Here is a 19889-nt window from a genome sequence, read left to right as displayed (position 1 = left end):
TGGAAAGCAGCTGTAAGTCTATCTTCTAGGAGTTCCCTCTTACCCTTTGAAAGGATGATGTGAAGGGGAATTTTCACTCAGATTTATTGTCTTTTTTCTGGGGTAGAAATGTTACAGCCCTGCAAACTAGAGCATTGACAGAGGAGGAGAAACTCGCACAGAATTTGAGCACCATGAGCAGGTGACATCTCATAGGTGTTTGCACACATTGGAAAGACACTGTAAGACCTGCTGAATTTACAGCAAGGTCTCAACCAACCTATGATCTCGGTATCTAAAGTTTTAATGATCCTCCCACGAGCAAGATATTGGCAAAATAAAGCCTTTTTGTAGACTTGTAAAACTTAATTATTTTGCTAGGGTAAACTTAATTAATAGAATTCATTGACACCTGCAGCTGAACCAGCTAACACATTCTCTCTCCTCAGATGTTTAACCACCAATAATTAATGCTATTTTGCAGTCTTCTAAAGCATCCCTGACTTTGTTCAGCCTTGGAGAAGCTGGGGCTTTCTTCTGTAAGATCAGCACTCGAACACTGCAATTCCAAATGCCAAGTCTCTGCTTTTTCTTGGAGTGCCCTGGTCTCCATGATAGAGAAGGGTTTGAGATGCTCTTTGTTTTTTTAATGGTCTGGCACGGTTGCTCAGCCTGATTGCGTTGTGATCCCTCCTTCAGGGGACCTTATGCCATATAGAGCTGGGCATCCAGCCCTGAGCGGTTGCTGGCAGCGATGTCCCCGTGTCACCTCTCCTGGCAGAGCCCCATGGGCTGGGGCTTCCTCCCCTCGCAGCGCCCAGCTCTGCAGCTCCACATGGAGCCCATTCACTTCTCCAGAATCCCTTTCAAATCATTTCCAAGTTAGAAATGTAGGAGTGCATACACTGTGTGAAGTGATTCCATGATAGCACTACTTGAAACAGAGGAACTCCTGTTATGCCTCTCTCTTTGCTCTTGATTTCCATCAAGAGCATTTGAAATCAATGGCTTCAGCTCCTCCGAGCATCTGAACGCCTTGCGGAAGGAGCGAGGGTGTTGCTGGAAATTTAAATAATGACTTTGGAAACCAATAGCAACATCAAGTGAGCACATCAGCCAGTCAGTGCAGTCTCTGTGCTGCATCAGAGGAGAAGCAGACGTTGAAGCAGCCCTTGCAAGGCAGTGCCCTCAGTGACACCGTGCAGGGTGAGGGTCAGCGGAGGAGACGGAGGGAAGGAGAAGGAGCAGAGCAGTGCCGTGCTCCGTGTAGTGTTTTCCAGGCTTTTTGGATCTCTTCTGCAGGCATTTTTTCTCATTCCTTTTCTCAGGTGATTCAAATACGAGTGTCATGGTTTGTGTATGAGAGCAGAGGGAAGCAAGGCACTGCCCTGATGTGGCAGGGAGGGCACGGCCGTGGTGGCTGGAGGACGGCGGGCAGTCCTGGTGCTGCCCAGGGACTGCTCCTCCATCCTCGTTCCCATCAGAGCTGAACACATGCAGGCTGGAGGCAGATTTACACTCGTAATATCCTTCTTGAAACTCAGCCTGACAGTGCTGTGCATACAAAGAGACTTCTCATTTAGATGCCTAGGTGTGCTTCTCTTGATCAAGACCAGCTTTTTTTTTTTCCTTAAGCACAGAACAGGTGATTAAAGTCAGGGTAAGTTTTGCATTTGTATGGCGGCTTGATTATAACTTTAAAACATGATGGTTAATAAAAAGGATCCGAAATAAAAGGGGATATTAATTTTACTTGATCTATAATACTGCAGCAGTTACGTTCAATCATTTGGAAGACAGAAGGCTGTAAAATACATCATATGATGAGGTTATAGTAAAACTAAACATCATCATAAATAACAAAACTCAACTATTTATTCTCTGATCTCTAAATAAGGTGTGATTGGAGTAAATATGATGGGAGACATTTAATTAGACTGAATGAAGAAGTGTTGTAAACATCACGACATTGCCAACGAAAACAGAAAATTAATGTGTTGGCAGACCAAATAGTTAAGACTCTAAAATGCATCTATAACAGTGTCCTTTTGATAAATGTTGCAGTACCTCTGTGAATGCTTTCAAATTGATTCAAGGACATCCAAGTGCCATAATATCTTGCCTCTCAGTCAGGGCTGTTGTCCTTACTTTCAGTCAGAACATAGCAAGAAAAGAGAAAGCTGGCAAATCCCCACAACTCCATGAGATGGGAACACAGTTCGTATCTGAGGGATTGATGAGTGCGTTGTCACAGATGTCAAACTGTTATGATCTTGGTAGTAGTGAATCCTTTTCTGTGAATTGTTTCTTTTCTCTTTTTGGTATTTTCAGTAAAAATGTCAAAATACATGTTAATTGATCTGCTGCTATTGTTCTATTCCAGTCTCCCGCTTTATGTCGTAATTGCTAGATCCAGAAAAGGGGACGATTCTGCCTTCGTCATGGGGACGAGACCTTGTCTAGGATGCAGTGCCTGCCAGAGACAAACTTTTGAATAGTCAATAAAATCAGCCCAGTGGCTGAATTTTGCTGAAGGCTGTGTCCTGCTGTGCTGCAGTAGAGAGTGTATTTCTTGTCCCCACCACGTGAAACTGCTGAACTGCTCTTCTGTTGCCCCATTTAGATTCCCTCACCCTTTTTGTATCCTTTTTTTTTTTTTTTTAATAATTATTTTTCAAGGGCAATCTAGTTGATCATGCTTGGATTCCAGTTTTCCATCAGACAAGCTGTTGGTACCCTGTTGCTCGTGGTGTCACCATGGGGGAGCTGCTCAGGACACACAACCGAGTCCAACTATGAACACACCTGCCTGGCACAACACAGACAGCACCTTGAGGCTTCTCTGCTGCTTCTCTTTTCACTCTAGACCCATGCTTAATTTACAAGAAGCCTGTGTCTGGTCAGCAGTCATGTTCACACCATCAAACCCCCACATTTCTTACATACTGAACAGGTAGTAGGAGTTAGCATTCATGGGAGATGTCAGAGCCCTGAACTGAGCCCGTCGGTGAGTGCCAGCTTTGTGCTTTTGGAGGACGTTCTCCACACAGTGAGGTGGAGAGGAGTGGAGGTTAGAACACCAAGTACACTGTGCAGGCAGATGAAACCAGAGGCCATTAAAAGCCTTGTCTCTTGAAGTGTGCTTTGTGATAAAAGTACACGAAAATCCTTCACTGCAGGTCCCCGTGTGTAACAGCATAAATGGCACTTCGAATGACACAGAGCAGCACTGCTGCATTTGCATGGTTTGACCATGTTTTTTCTGTTCCTTCTATTTTATGTTCTGTGGGGACTGGACTCATCCTTCCTGTTCTCCCTATTTTTTTGGACATAAGGCGTGCAGGACCCTGCCAGGCAGGCAACTACTCGTGTCTCCCTCCTCGTCTATTTAAATGAGTTGGGAGCAGAGCCCCTGTGCTTGACGTTTTATCGATACTGCCTTCATTAGAAGTTCACTTCTGTTCATTAAAGTTCCCTTTTTGGATGTAATTTGTCACTTCAGTTCAACCGAGAAGAAGGGGATCTGGAGAAGTGGGGTGAATGCATTATTTCCTGAAGTTGTAGATTCCCAAAGAAGCAGATGTTATTGGCATGTTAGCTGATGCTCCCACTGCTGGAGTTGATTCAGGACCAGATTAAATTCTCATCCTGCAAGTGCAGCCCCTGTTGTAGAACCAGTCTGCGCCAGCAACGAGGAACATTCATACCCATCAACGTTTGAGGACTACCCTGATTTAAAACCCTTCCAGAAGATACAAAAATCACTGCTGCCCCACACCTCGCAATAGCTCCGTGAACAACATTTTTGCTTGTGGGCAGCTCCTGGCACGTGCAAACTCCTGTCTCGTGGAGAACAGCAGCATCAGGCCAAGGGCTTTTCTTTGTATTCTTCAGTGTATACTTTGATGTGTCTCATTGAAAGAGAGGAGTGTTACTTGCATTCAAAGTGCACTTTGAAAAGCACACAAGTGTTTTGATAAGTTCTAGGAGTCACCACTTCTACTGGTGACTTGTTTTTTTTTTTTTTTTTCATAGCCTGACTTGATGTGAATGGTATCTCTGCAACCTGAAAGGAAATTGTCTCCTGAAAAGGCACCTGAGCTGGTGTTGGCTTGACTGTCATTTTCATGCTAATAGGTTATAAGAGGCTGCGTTAAACCGAAGCCATAAGAGACAGGCAGGAAACCTCTAGGTTCTGCTTAAGGTGTCATAAATATGAACACTGCTGTCTCTTACGTCCTGGAACTCTATTGTTAAGTAAAAGAAAAAGCACAATTACCATTTTTGCTTCTGAAGGCCTGTCTAAAAATTATTAATACATCAGTTAATTTTTTGCTATGTTTCCTATTCTGAACGTTTCCATGGTTGGCAGCATGGTCACAGCCTCTGCAGCCCGGCGTGCTTGCAGGATGAGACCGATGGCACTGCCTGGGCAGCCCCTGCTGCTGTGCCTGCCTTTTGCAAAAGGTTTAATTCTTCTGCCTCACCCTGCAGTGCCAGGATCCAGCAGTGTCAGCTGTGTGACACCTACCAGCACTGGGCAGAGGAACTGGAAAGCAGGAAAACGTCTTTGGGGAGAGCTGAGGCTTTAATGGAAAATGACGGATGGTGATCTCGCCCTCAGCTGGCCAGCACAGCGTTTCAGTTTGCTTACGGTCTTTGCTCTTTTTCTTGTTTCAGCATGGAAAAAGCGCACAAAGTCTGTGTGTTACAGTAGTTTGGGATGGGGAGAAGTAATCCACATGTAGGGCTTCTGGTTGGGATTTGTAACCTCATCGCTGTGCCGCTCGCTATTAAGCATTGCATTTTGGTGGGGCATTTGTGCACAAAGCCAGCAGGTGAATCTGCTTCCTCAAAATGCCATTGCTCCTTGATGGTGTCAGCTTCTTTCTCCTCCACTTTTTTACAGCATACGCCAATCCCATACAACAGTTTGGGTGATGTGGCAGGAAAATGTGAAGGGTTTAGAAGGATTTGCTCACCTGGGCTGCTTTAAGAAACTTCTCTGCATGAAGGATAATGTTCCTAAAACCTATTGCACAGCGCTTACATTTGCAGGGACAGCTAGTATTTCAGTGGCATTTTGAAGGAGTGTGGTGATAAATTCCTTTATGGTTTTCCATCGATGAACCCAACATGAAATCCATGGACATGCAAGAAACAGACCACAAATTAGACAAGGAGGTGGGTGTCAGCATTTTGCATCCCCTGTGCTTTGTGTTCCTGCCACAGTGCAAAGCAAAGCAGTGGAAGCTGGGATTCTCCATCACAAAAGTTTCTCACTCTTTACTCCTCTTTCCCTACTCTGTACCGACTGCTCTGTCTTCCAGACTTCAGATCTATATTAATGGAAGTTTGTTCGTTCTTCTGTAAATAAATCAGGTAGATAAGAAGCAGTTACTTCAGAGTGCAAGGCTACACTCTCAGCAAAGCTACCCACAGCTGAGACTTGCCAGAAGCAAAATCAATTGCTTAAACTTTGAATATTTCAAAGAATTTTGGTACTGCATGTGAACAGAGGTGAAGAATGCTTTAATACGCTCAAGCTATGCTTCCTAGCTCCAAAACCATAGCTGATGGGAAAAACAGCATCTCAAATTTGCAGAAGTAAACAATGCCACCCCAAAATAAATTAATTACTGAAATGCCTGGTCTCAGTCCTGCAATAATCCAGCTCAGATGGAGGGCTTTGATATTCCGTAAACCGATTGTAATGCAACTGTGCTGCAGAGCTTCAGAGGAGGACTTGATTAAAAGTTAACCAGTCTGAAACACGTTCCCAGTTGTCTGCACGAGCTGGGCATTGGCAGCGTACGAGGCTGTGTGAATGCAAGCGTTGCTGCCAGCGCGGCCCCGCTCCAAGCCAAGCAATGAGCGTGAGCAGAGGCACTGCTGTGCGGCTCAGCACCACCCGCTGCGCGTCCTGCGGGGTCCCCATCGTCACTTTTTCCCTGTCCCCCTTGGGCGAGGGACACCCCGTTTTGGCTGGGGGGCTCCCATCAGCAGGCAGTCGAAGTGACGCAGATGAATGGGGGCTGCTTGTGTGCGAGGACGCAAAACGACATCTCCCAGAGCTTTTATTTATGGCTGGGATCCTGAAGACTCTTTGGGTTTCTTCAGAGAATTTATTGTATTCCTCGGTGGCTTGTTAAACTGCAGCTTCTTTAAAGTCCACGATGTGCAAGGAAGAGCCAGGAGCCCTCCTCTCCTTGAGCAAATGTTTCTGTTGTATTTAAAGGTAGGGAGGCCCCTTCTCTCTCCACAGGCGCTTGCAGCATACCCTGCTTGGTGCTTTAGGAGAGCTAACAGGGAGAATACATTACCGTGGGTTTATATTTTAATCTCAGGGTGACAGACAGACTTGGTCTGCAAATCTCCGCTGCCTTTTTATTGTCTTATGTAGTGTTCAGTGCTTTTTGTGAACCGTCTTTTCAACGTTTGTGAGGTATTCTTAGCTGTACAAACTTCTGGTAATAAAATATATTTAAGTTCCCTCTTGGAAAAGGGGATGAAGTGAGGAATTATTTTTTTTCCCCATATTCTACCAAAGTCCTTCCAAATTTTTATGGGAGAAGATGTGAAACAATTTTGCATTTGTCTTACCTCTGCGAAGTGCCTGTCCCTAAATTTAATAACATCCTCCGGTGTGGACAAGGTGTTTGGTTTTGTTGTTTTGGTGGTGGTCTTTTTTTTTTTTTTTGAGGGTTTTTCACTTATGTACAGCAGTTTCAAAGCAGAAAATACAGTTATTTGCACTGGGTGACACTTTCTGTGAGGTTGGAACTGGTTTGTGTACCTGATGAGAGGCAGAGGCTTTCCCATCTCTACCCTTGTGCCTGTCGGCATTCAAGAAGCATTTGTAATAAAATTTTGGTTAGCCCTGAAGTGGTCAGGCAGTTGGACCAGGCGATCTCTGAAGTTTTATGAACTATTCTCTTCTCTAAGTTCTCTAAGAAGGTAACAATGCCACGATGTTAGTATGGCACAGCATACTGTAGGGTATTGAACTCAGGATTTTTTAGAAGTACAAAACCAAAATGCAGTTTGTGCATCATCCACAAGTCCTACTCACTTGAACAATCTCTGGTAAGAGTAGAAATATTTGAAGTGTAGCATCTGGGGAAGCAAAACCAGCGAATTGCTCCGTGTACCCGTAACACTGAGAACGTTGTGTTTTCTGTATCTGAGGAAGGTTACAACACAAGCTGCATGTTTAGGGCTTGGTGTGCTCAAGGCACTCCTTGTTGGCTGGTGCCTGGGGCTGGGCACGTCTCGGGAGATGGACGTGGACCTGGGCTGGGGTTTGGTCCCACCTGGGCTTGGATGTTATTTCCTCCAGCAGCCTGAGCAGTGCTGCTGTTCTGCAGCCCATGCATGTGGGCGCAGCCGCACGGTGTTAGGGAAGTGTCAGAATGACTCAGAGAGACAGAGCAAATCTGAGGAGATATTGAAGGGCAGCATCACGAGGTCACGGAAAAATATTGTTCTGAGAGTGCCTATTTCACCACCATGGTATTAAGGATAATGCTCTGCAATCGGAAATCATACGGTGTGGCAGGATGAGCTCCTGGATCAGAAGAGCATTTTGGAGCATTTGTCCCCGTTTTATCATGAAACGTTGATTTTGCTTTCAAGCAGTATTATGGGGAGGAATTACAGGGCTAGCCTGACAAGATTACCCCTCTCTGATGACAGGGTTAGTTGTGTCTGCATATGGGAGCACGAGAAAGCTTCTCTGAATTCAGCGGGATGAGGTTTGCTAACCAAAAGCACTGGTTTTGGAGTCTTTCCCTAACTCGATTCTCTTTGCGTATATCTCTATACGTTTTCTCCTTTTCTATATCCATTTTGTATTCAGCAGCGATGAATTAAATCTTTCTGCTCACCTGGCTTCTGTGGTGTGCTCTCTGCCAAGCCCTCGACACTGCCATGAGGCTTGCAGAGCTCCCAGGGAGCCCAGCAGTGGCCAGCACGTGACCGTGCAGCATCTGGAATTAAAAGCAGCTTAAAATGCAACTAAATGCATATGGCAAATGCAGATCTGCATAAAAACCTGTGTGTTTTGGGAGCTTGCAAGTAAGTGCAATTGTGTTTTTTCTTAATGTTGCAAACAAGTTCACCCTGGAGCCAGGGCGAGCACCGTGCTGCTGGCATGGGCAGGTTCTGCACAAAAATGTCCCGGGAAAGTCATAATTTTTCTCATCCCTCTCATCTCTGTGCCTTTTTCATTCAGAAAATGGTACAGTTTCAGCAAAGGCTGATGCCTCTCTTGACGCTGATGGTGTCTGACACAGCATTAATGGTGTAGTCAGACATGAAAAACAATGCAAGTAGCATTGATTTGTTGTTCTCCAGGTTGGTTAAGTTCCTTCCTATTGAGGGAAGGGATTTAAATATAGCTTGGTGGATTGGAGGGAATAAACACAGCTAGGAGTTCCTGTTCTCACAGACACTAATAGCAAAGCTCCCACTGCTTTCAGGGGATTCAGGGCGGGACCCTGATGATGCTTCTGGAAAAAAAGGGGGATTTTTAGTTCACTTTTCACTGTTAGCTGTGAACTGCAGTGCCTCCATCCACGCTTACACCAAGCAGTGCTTTGGCTCTGCTCATTAAATCCAGCAATGTCTGTGGGGCAAAATGCAGCTACAGATGAGCAGAGGTATTAAACGTGGTCCTAAGCAATCAGAGCTCTGGTTACTGGATATAACGTTTCCTCTGGTTGAGTCTGGATGATTTTCCTGTGCTTTGTCACACTGTAAAATTTGGCCTCCGTGAGCTTTGCTCCTTCCTGCTGCTGACGTCCCCAGGCACGGGGCAGGGGCTGTGCCAGGGCTCGTTGGGCACACATGAAGCACACGTGAAGCAGCACTTCTGGCAGTTTGAGGTGGTTTAGATGCAAAACTTGCTGCAAGGGAAAACTTTCACTGCGTGGTTCTGCAGGCAGCACATGTGTAGGGAAGGTCTCATCAGTACAGTCTCTGTCCTTAAAACGTTTTGGGTTTAAAAAGAGTAAACTTGAAACATCCAAAGTTTCGTATTTTGTGGGCTTTGTGCTTCGTTTGAAGTGAGAAATTGATTTCTGCTGTGTAACCTCCTGGGGAGGCAGATCTCTTGGTGTACATGATGGGGCTCAGCTGTGGGTGGGAGCAGGAGGAGCCAGGTTAAGTCCCGTTAATGCACCGCATCTGGTGCTGCTCGTTGGGGTAGGGGTGGGGAGCTACTTCAGTCCCGATCAATTTGGGCTTGCTGCTCCTCAGCACGACCACACAGAGACAGTTTGGGAAAGGATGGGGAAGAAGGAGCAGGAGGCAGACCAGCGGGCAGAGGTGGACACCCCAGGTGAGCAAACAGAGAAGCGTTGTGGTACCGGTGTATGGTGTGAGGCCTGGCAGGACGCCGTGGCAGGGGCTGTCTCCTCCAGGGAGGGCACTGTGTGGTTCCTCCTCTCCGGAGGGGAAGGCTCGACTGGGCTGGGTGCTGTGGGGTGGGTGCTGAGCTCCACAGGCAGGGAGGAGCGTGGTGAGCAGAGGCCGATGCTCGCCAGGCCGTGCTGACCTTCCTGTGGTAGCTCCTGCCTGGTGGTGCTGTGCCTGGGGTATGGGTTGGACCCCGGGCTCCTTATGGCACTGGAGGAAGATGGAAGTGGGATGTCAGTGCTGGAAGGTATTCCTCTTGCTCCCCCTCAAATAGGGAAATAAAGTAAGCCTCAGGCAAATTCATGCTGGGGGCTGGAGGCTTCCAGTGTCTGGGGGCCCTGGGCTGTGCTCCTCTGCTGAGGCCAAGCTCAGCCTGGGCTTGGTGGGGCACATCCTAGAGTGACCAGAATGCTTCAAGGAGTACCTCTGACTTGGTGTGGTCAGTAAAGAAATGGTCCTGCAGCAGGGATGCTTCGTGTTCTCCTGAATGTGACTGTCCGAGGGACCCTTGCAGCTGTATCAGCCCCATGCGGGGCTTTCCCTGCTCACCCCACTGCATACGCTGACCCTGATATCAAACTTTCCTGATAAGTTTTTCTTAAGTCTTTTGTTTGTTGTGGGGCATCCATCACCGTGCTTATTCTTGGGGCTGTGAGACGACTTGGGTAAAAGTGCTGCTGGTCCCTGCAGGAGGGACCCTTCAGCAGAGAACGAGCTGAGGAATATTTAAAAGACTTCACGCAGAGATGCCCTTTGGTGCAGAAAGGCAGCTGTGGAAGTCCTGAATTCAGTGGTTCAGGTTGGAGTATGTGGGGGTGCTTTGTTTTGTTTTCACTGTTCAGGAAGCTGCAGGGTATCTAGCCTAGAGGGAGAGATTGTATCAAGTTGCTCATCTTATTAATTTGCTCCAAATGCTCGTTGGTTCCAGATGTGCCAGTAATTCTAACTCTGTCAGGGTAAGGTGACGGCAGGGATGCTGTATTGTGAGCCAAGGAAAAGCACAGTCCTGAGGTTTCCCTGAGCTTCGTGGGTGCAGGGAGTTTCAAGTGTGCGGGGAAGTGCTGGAAATGCCTCATTTAAATTCTTCTCTGGTTACTGGAGAAAAAAAAAAAAACAGATCTATCATAAACAAACTTAAATTCTGCTCTGCCTTTGCAGATCTCTCTCCCCACCTCCCGTGGTAGAAAGATTTGTGCTGTAAATCCCACGTGAAGTGCTCAGTTCATGTGGTGGTGGTAAACGGGATGCTCGCTGCCGTGTTTCAAATATGTGCCTTTTATTCTCCATGCACAGGTGTGCACCTGGGGGGGAAAGGGAGCAGTTTGTCTGGACAATGTGCTCTGCAGGAATCATCACCTAAGGAAAGAGTGGAAACAGCCCACAAAGCAACTTGGGCCCTTTCTTTAGGTGGTGTGGGACACATTGCTCAGCACACCTGGGAGGGAGACCCAGCTGCCTGGGGGCAGTGAAATTGGAAAGTGCTGGTGCTGCTGGCATCAGGAGCAATGGGGTGGGGAAAATGGGGTTTGTGCTCAATGAAAGTGAAGGGAGCAGCTTAGTCTGTGGTACCCCCTACTTGCTGTCATACTGATTCTGCCTGCATCTTGTTAGCTGGATCAGCAAAACCAATCCCACCTTTCTTGTTGCTGTGTGCTCACCGAGTTTTGTGTTTCAAGAGCACGTCGGGAGGCGTCTCGTTGTTGTTACGCCACGGAGGTGCTGAATCTGCACACAGGAGGTAGGAAAGGGACTTTTTGACCAGAGGTTCGTGCTCTGTGCTGATGCTGACTCTTTCTCTTTATTTAAACACAGCCCAGCTCTGCTTCCTGCTGAGCACAAATGCAGGAAGCACAAACCCTGTCAGTCTGGCGTTAGTGCTGACTGCAGGAAAGTGGCACTTGGCCTGGTGGTGAGTGATGGCACCCCAATGTGCGTGGCGTGGCGTGAAACCAAGAGGATGGTGGTGATTTTCATCAAATCCCTCTCTTTAGGGAGCTCTGCCTTCAAGTTCTTCTCGTGCTTTCTGCAGGATCCGTGGCCTCTTGCAGAAAGGCTTTGGCTGAAGAGGAGGAGCCGTGGCCAGACTGCAGGCTCCGCTTCAGCTTTCTGGGTTTGGCACTCATCAACTTTAATTTAGTAATTGTGGATGGTATCAGTCTATGTTCTGCCTCCTTAGAGTCAGTCTGTGACAAATTGCAGTGGGAGTGAGGAGGCAGAGAACAAATGAGTTGAAAAAGCTGATTTACAGGTGCAGCTCCTGGCAGTCCCATTTGCTGCACCTGGCTCTGCTGTTGGGTTTGTGCAGTGCTTCGGGACTGGGGAGTTGAGGTTTCCTCCTGAAAATACACCCCGTGGCTGAACCTGAGGCTGGGTGGAGGATGCAGTCGCCGTTCCAGGTTTCTCTTGCTCCTGCAAGGCTTCAGTAAGATGTATTGACTAAAAGCTGGTTTAGATTGAACAATCAATTAATAACCCTCAGCATGTGCACATGCTGCATTAATTTGATAATCCCGTGTGTGAAAGTCAGTGGAAAGAAGAATATTTGTTGGTAGTATACAACAGGAAGACAGCGTGTTCTCCAAAGGTAAATGTCACCATATTGATCAAGATGCAGAGCAGCATCTCCGAAACCTCGTGCCGTTGCCGGAAGACTGGCTGCGTTTTCAGAGGAGATGCCAATATCTTCTCCCTTTCTCCACTCCTTTAATTTTAAAGGTAGCACCTTTCATAATCGATTGCATTGCAAAAGTTTTCAATTCTTTTTTTCCTTTGTATTTTTTTTCACGCTGGTAGTGCCATGCAGCGTGTGCTTGGCCAATTGCTCCTGAGGTTCCTGGAGAAACCTCCCTGAAGTGGGCTGTTGGTGCAAGGCTGGGGTGCTGATCTCAGGAAGGGATGGCTTCACGCCGTCACGGAGCTAATAGCATCGCGCTCAGGACAGCTGCGGGTACATCTGGTGTTAAACTACCGTTATTTAAACTTTATGATGCGAGAGACTGCCAACTCTCCCGCTTGCAGCATATAAATTATGTCAATTGCTCATGCACTTTTTTTAACCCTGATTTCTCTTGAATTATGGATGATAGACAGGGCCAGAATTTGCTTTTAGTGTTCCCTTGTGAGCATCTGTATGCCGAGTGCACTGAGCAGTCATAATCTCAGTGTGCGCAGTCAGGGGATGCATAATAGAATTTGGGCTGTGACCATACAGCTTGTATCCTAACCATTAAGGGAGGCTGAACACTGACAACTCGAGCTATTTTTGGGCCAGGTGCTGCTTTCCTTGGGGCAGGGAACGCTTTGTTGCCACGTCTGGGCAAAAGAGCTCCAGGCTGGAAGGGCTCGTAGCTGTGGGCTGCGTGTCCCAGGTGGGTTTCTGAAAGCAAAAGCCGGCGTGATGGCCTTTTTCAAGACAGCCCTCTGTTGCGGAGATCAGAGGCTGTCTTTCAGGCCTCGTTCTGGGGTGATAGCGCTTAGGTTTTTAATGAAAACGTTGTGATTGGCCTTCTTTGAAGTTTTTGAGCCCGTACTCATGGCAGTGGAGTGCATTCGTCAAGCCACGCACGTAGCTGGGAATTGTGCCAGTTGTGCTCTCGTGTCGGGAGGTAACGGGTTTGGGGGACACCAGCACTACACAACATTCAGCCATGTATGAGTAGCTCGCTTCCCTTTGCTGTATCCAGCGAGGTAGCTAGGGTGGTGGTGGTGTCAGCACTGTTCAGAGACACGGGGCTGCCCCAGAGACTGGGAAGCAGCCATGGGGACCCCCAGGCACGGGGCACGGAGGGGAAATGCAGGAGAGGACCCGTGTGGTGCTTGGTGAGCTCTGCCATAACACTTAATAACACTGAGCCGAAGCGAGTTGCATTGCCTCTGCAGTCCAAAACTGTATTTAAATCAGTTGTATGAATCCTGGCTGCGGTATATCGCACCTGGCTGCTTCCTTTCCTGGTGCAACATGAAAAGGTACACTCGGAAGCTACTGGGGATCCTGCTAAAGTTGCTGGTCTTGCCACAATTTTGGTTACTGACACTGTTCATCTAAGAAGTAAAATCTTTAAAGGGTATCAATGCAGCGTGCAGGTATCACAGTGCTGTTGCAGAAGCGAGTCAAGGTGCTGCCACTTCTCGGATAATTTCTGCAGCATTTATTGAATAATGGGTGTTTTAAGGTGCATCAACAGCAGGTGTTGGTAAATTACAGACACCAGCTACAGACACGCAGCAGAAGTGTCTGCACTCCTGTTGCATTTGAATTCTGTATAAAACTTAGGTTTTTTTTTTAATTTTTCCCTGTCTGTTGCTGTCGGGAGTTGGCGCTGCCTGTGATGTTCGTATCTGCGAGCTGCGCAGCACCCTGGGCTTGGATGTAAAGGTTTCTGTGAACAGCTTCGAAGCAGCCACCCGGCCGGGGGGATTCTGTGTACTTCGTTAGCGCTCCCGCGTGAAGCCAGCCTCTCTGCAGCATATTGATTTCACAAGCATTAGCCCTTTAATCAAACAGCCCTGAAGTTTTGCACTTCATTAACTGTTCTTTGGGAGCGAAGCACAAACCAGGCACAATGGGCTGGCTGGGTGAAGTCTGCTCCTGCTGATAGCATACCAAATGGCCAGCGTTGGAAGATCTGAGACAAAAGTTGTGCTCAGAGCGGAGGCAGCAGAGGTAAGGGCTGTGGAAATGACGTGGGGGAAGAAATTGGGAAGGTCGGGTATTGTGGTGAGTGTTGCTGAAGGAACAAAACAGCAGCTAATAGAGAAAAGTTTGGGCTGTGCGGTTGTATCCAAGTGACCCTTGGGCTCAGAGGAGATGGGGATGGGATGAAAACGCTTCCAGGTGGCCGGATAAATCCTGCTGCTGGTCCTGTCCCAGCAGGAGGGATGTCCTGTGTCAGGATGGGACCCCAGGTGCTCAGTCTGGGTGCTGCTGCCTGCACCTGGCTGCGCGCCTGCTGCTGCGTGCGCATCAGCTGGTTGTGTTCGTAATGCAGGGATAAGCTGTTTGCATGTGTAATTATCAGGCCTTATTAATGCTAAGTATTGTATAACAAACACGTTTGCAAATAATGACTCCGTAATAGTGGAATCACAGAATCACGCAGGGTGGAAGAGACCTTTAGGATTGAGTCCAACCATCACCATGACCCACTGAGTCCTGTCACCGAACCATGTCCCTTACTGCCTAAATCACTGCACTTTAAAATGACTGGACTATTACCTTATTTTTATTTTTTAAGTACGTGTCCAAAGCTTTATTTTCTGTTGTTTTATTTTTTTCTACATTGCCCAGAAGTCCAAAAAAATAGCATATCTAGACGGGCCCCAGTAAGATGTATAGGCTAAAAACACTCAGCAATTCCACAATATTGAGTTACATCTCCTCACAGCCTGCAGCCTGCCCCGCACACATGTAAAATCCCGTGTTTTGAGATGCATTTAATGGGTGCAATTCATTAAAAAGCAGCAGAGCAGTGGCGGCTTGCCGCCGCAGAGCCGCTCGGTCCCCCAGACGCTTTGCAGGCACAGACCTCTCCGAAGGAAACCACTTAATCCTTGGGTGAGCAAATCTGATGATAATGCTGTGTGCTTTGTTGTGTACTATGATCTAATTGAGATTTAATGCATTCTGCCTTGTCCCCGCCGTGGACTCCCTTTGGACCGTGCAGTACAAAGCTCGGTGTTAGCAGCTTTCTTTGCCGTATCCCACTTTGTGCCTTCAAAGACAGTCAGGCGTCTGTTACTTGGTTTGAGTGCGTGAAGCAGTTGTGCTGGGCAAGATGGGAAGAAGGAACTAGATCTGTTCTTGTCCTTTCAAAATATTCTGTTTGCTGTAAGCGCGAGCATTGATTGAGGAGCCTTTCATTCTCCCGTCCTCCTGTTTAATAATTATGTATTTGCTACCAGTTGCGTTAAATACATCTGTGCCCCACGTGATGCTATCTAATCCCACAGCAATAGTTCAGGATGAAATCAATTTAAATTGCCAGCAGAGGTGTGCACAACAAATGCAGTGGGAGAGCACAGCCCAGGCGGCTTCTGCAGCCTCATGGAGCCCCCTCTGCAGCACCCCACAAACCTGCCTGTGCCAGCTTGGGACTATTGAGCTTCTGACAGGGGACCTGCCTTGGATTTTCAGGGTGCTAAAGAAGAGAAATGATCTTTTTTTCCACCCCCACAAACTCTGTTCCTGGAAAACCGAGCCCTGCTCCTAATGGAAGGGCATTTATGCAGGGAGAGGGTTTGTGGATTTTAGTTTTTGTGCATTTTATCCACTGAGGTGGGTGCTGTTGAGACAGTTCCAACTTTAATGTGAACTTTTGAGAAACTTGATTTCATTTTGGGTTTTTTTTCTGCCATCTCACACTGCGAACAGTTTGTTTCTCTCCCTTTTTCTGCCAGGCTTTTCCCTTTTCCCCTCTTTACAAGCTGCTCATTCACTCCATGTCATGGCGGCACCTGGAGGGATTTCTTTTCATTGACTCTTTCAGACCTTTTTTCCCCCGGAATGAGCACTGCTTGTTCTTCCACCTGACTGACCTGGAGGCAGCCATTTAGTCTCGGTCGTGCTGGAGTCAGTAAATCACCCCCAGGACCCCCGCAGGGACCTGCTCTGCACATGCAGCTCCCGTTGGTGTCGGGGAGGATTACGAGCGGCAACGGGGGCTCTGCTCTGTCCTTCGGCTGGCAACAAATATTTCTGTTGAAATACAAGTTTTTAAGTCAAATCCGTGCTGTATTATTTAGTGCAGAAAACCTTCAAATGAAATAAACTTTTTTTTAAACACTTGCTCTGCCTGGTGGATGATCCCAGCTTGTAGCAGCCGTGAAGTTGTTCCAACCTCCCCATGCTGGGTGTTAATGGGAGCGGGGCGGTGGAGCACATGTGCATCGACAGGGAACTCAGAAGCCTAAAAATTGAATTTTCTCCCTGCTTTTTTCTTCCCTATAGGGAAAATCGGCCCCATTAGCACAGAAAGCTGCGGCAAGGTGGCATTTGCAGTGCGGGGCTGGAAAGCAGCTGCCGTCCCCAGTGTGGTGTTGAGCTGAGGACTTCACTTTTCAGCACTGCCAGTAATCCTGTTTGCCACCAGCACACGATAGCAGCTGGCTGTTGCCTTCTGGGGGTGTTGGCCCGTTAGGATGGGTTGAAGCAATTCCTCCCCTCCCCGTGGGGCAGCGCAGGGCGTGGGTGGCGAGCTGAGGCCAGCTCTGCCTGTCCAGGAGCAATGGGCATGATGCGAAGACTGCACTGGTGGTGACCAAGCACGATTTTTCTCTCTAAAGCAAAGGGTTTTTTAAAGTGAACTTATCCCCAGGCCTTTGCATTTGCCCGATCCAGTCATCGTTTGAGCTCTGTTGGTGCAGGGAAAAAGGGCCATCTTCAGCACGGGGTGGTCAGTGTTTGCTTAGCTCTGCTCCTTTTGTGATTAATATACAGCCCTTTTGAAAATCTCATTTTTTTGAGATTATTTTAGCTTCTCAGACCTTTTCCTTCTCATAGATAAACTGGCAAGACTGTTTTTGTATTGACATTGCTAAAAGTAGCGCTGGAGATAGCTGTAACTTCAGGTAAATCAGTAAAAGCTGTTGTTTCTGTGCACTTGTTCTCGCCGTGGAGCCCAATGTAGTGACTCTCATTTCTTTTTTCTGTGCTGGTCAGTACTCCCAAGGTACTGTGCAAAACATTGCCCCTCTTCTTGCCTTTTTTGATCCAATTCATCTCTGCGTCTTGCCTCCAAAGCTGCCTGGGAGCTGTTTGTGCTCGTCCAAAGGAGCAAGCTGCAATGGCAAGGACTGGGAGGGCAGCCCAGGGAGCTGCTTGCTTTGTCCCTCAATTTGAAAATGAATAATGTAGTGTTTATTTTTTTTTTAAAGGGTGAAAAAACAAAAGGGGGATTAATTTGAACTGAAAAGTGATGGGAAAGCCCAATTCCAGCCTCAGATTTGAATGCGAGGCCTGTCCTTTTGCATGGTGTGCTCCGTGCTGGGCATCCTTTGCCTGCTATAACCTGGCAGCCCTGGTTTTCTGTGGGCTTCGTGGCCCTGATCTGACCTACGTGCAGAAATACACACAGCCTGGCCTCGCGGGCATCTCAGCACGCCTTGTTTTTCCCAATTTGTGTGGTCAGGCCTCTATTGTATTGGTGTGGATCAGCTTAACAGGGGAGATGTGCCCTGCACTGAAATAGATTTTATTCCATTACCCATCTTAAAAGAATAAGAAGTCTGCTAATGCTGCTTTAGCCCAATATACTCTGATGTTGATAACTGATGATTGTGGCTTATTTCTGCCTTTTATCCCAAGCTTTTCCTCTTCCACTATTAAGCGTGACCCTGTTTCCATTCGGTGCCTTTGCTGTGGAGGAGAAGCGATGTTTTGTTGATTTTATCTGTTGTGGTTGTTTTTATTCTCTGTGCAGAGCACTTTCAAAGGGAGGGCAGCGAATACACGTACTCCTATCTTATACAGACCAAGTCAGGTTCAGCTTTTGGCACGCTTTCCCCAGGTGGATGAATGAACGAGCATTGCTCCTGTGCCACTGGGCATCCCCGCTGAGCTCCCTGGTGCTGTGTGTGGGGCACAGCTTTTGGGGGGGCCGTGCTCTGCCCCTGGGCTGTGGGGTGATGCCTCGCAGGGACCCCCACGAGGGTCAGACAGCTGAGGGGCTCCTCTTTTTGCTGTTATTTGCATTGCTGCTATTTGCAGATGGAGGAGGGATGGAGATTTAGGGAGATGGTCGCATCTCACATCACTGAGTCCAGCTCTTCAATAGTTGTAATATTTCCCAGCCCAGATCCCCCAGCTGTGCAGATTAACAAGTTTCACATTAAGTTCAAGACATTTGAAACAAGAAGCACTCACTGCAGAAACCCTTAATTTGTTACTGGCATTTTTTGTATATTTTTACCTTTTTCTGGATTATTCTATGCTGTGTCTCAGCCTGAGGAAGGGGTGACTTTCCTAGTCTTCAGAATAAAAAAATAAAGTAGCTAATGGTGGCGTTTTGGTGTTAACGTTCTGTGTGGATGCCCTCTGAGTCAGTTCTAACAGTACGTGGAGCTTAAAAGCTTTTCACTTTCAAAATAACGTTTTAGTAGGTTTTATTTGATTGTGTTATCCTTTCAGTGGGCTGTAACTGCTCCATCAGGTAGGTGCTTGCTACGTGGCTTCCTTTGGCATGGAAGTGAAGGTGGGGAGAGTAAAAGGCCTGCAGTCCATCAGAAATGGCATCAATTCTTCTGTCCTTCTCTGTAGGACAAGCAGGTGGGGGAGTAACTGCTGGAGGGTAAATGGGGTTACAAAAGATGTCCCTTGTTTAAGTTAGGAGCTTAAGATTTTGATGCCTGTGTTTCTATCCACTTCGTACAGATTTTTTTTTATATCTGATCTGTCAGAACAAGTTTGAAGTTATGGATATAAATGTGTATGGCTGACAGACAAATGAGTATCAGATGATGCTGGAATAGGGTGAGGACTTCAGAGAAAAATTTCCAGAAACTTCAAGTTATTTTCAATTTGTAGGGAAATGGGGTGAATAGCAGCCCACTGCCTGAGACAGGGATGCTGGCAGTGGGTGATGTGGCAGCACTGGCAGGGGTAATGGGTACCTTTATTTTGAGAAGAGGGAGAAGAGATCTGGTAGCACAGTTACCACTCTGTGGGCATCAAACTATCTCAAGAAAGAGAGAAAATCTTCAAGTACAGCCTTGGGGTAATTTCCTGTATTGATGAGAAAGTAAAATCCCTTGGAAGGAGGGCTGAGTAACAGCCGTGCCTCGGGGACGAAGCCTTGAAAGACTTCTTATTAACTACACGCTGTTTGGTCTGAGAAGCATTTAATGAGTGGCCAAAATGTCAAGGTTTTGTCCCAAAAGAGATGGTTTCTGTGAATTAACACCGGCCCTGAATGGAGCAGGCAGTGAAATAAAAAGGTCTGTACACAAAATAGAGGAGTGCTGGAATACAACAACAGCACAGACATAAGCAGGGAATGAAACCAGTGGAGAGCTGCAAGAATTAGCATTAGGTGCGGAACAGCCGCGTGGTGTTGCTTAGAAAAGAGTTTCTCTCCGTATTTCTTGGGCTGGGAAAAGAACTTCATTAAAGATAACAGAACGGGAAGGGGAATGCAAATGGCTATCGATTCGGGCTGTGCCGTGGCAATGTTTCAGGCTGGCTTTGAGCTCAAGGAGCATTTACTGCTCACTCATGCTGACCAGCCCCGAATTAAGGCTTGAAGGCACTGCTGGCTCCTGCACTTGAGGACAGGGAGTTGCCAGAGCAACGTCTGTAGCTGGGGAGGTTGGGGACCGTGTCCTGGTCTGTGTGTGCGTGTTTTGGTGACATCCCGATCGAAGCTGGCTGGCTCTGCCTGGCAGTGCCCACATCTGGATACCACGTCTGAATTTCCCCCTAGGAACGTCCTCAGCCCACCGCCAGCAGGATTTGTGCAGCCGGTGAGCTGCTAAGCACATCCCCGGCGTGGGCAGTAACG

At 47.5% G+C, this 19889-nt stretch overlaps 1 protein-coding gene across 4 annotated transcripts in view; it reads left to right on the top strand.

The window, feature by feature from the left end:
- Positions 1-19889, top strand: part of FSTL4 (follistatin like 4) — a 207954-nt gene that overhangs the window by 39046 nt on the left and 149019 nt on the right. The gene's annotated exons all lie outside the window — the stretch shown is intronic.

This window comes from Anas platyrhynchos, chromosome 14 (assembly GCF_047663525.1).
Source record: "Anas platyrhynchos isolate ZD024472 breed Pekin duck chromosome 14, IASCAAS_PekinDuck_T2T, whole genome shotgun sequence".
Taxonomy (NCBI): Eukaryota; Metazoa; Chordata; class Aves; order Anseriformes; family Anatidae; genus Anas; species Anas platyrhynchos.
The sequence above is the reverse complement of the archived record's forward strand: the minus strand, read 5'-3'. Positions and strand labels throughout refer to the sequence as shown.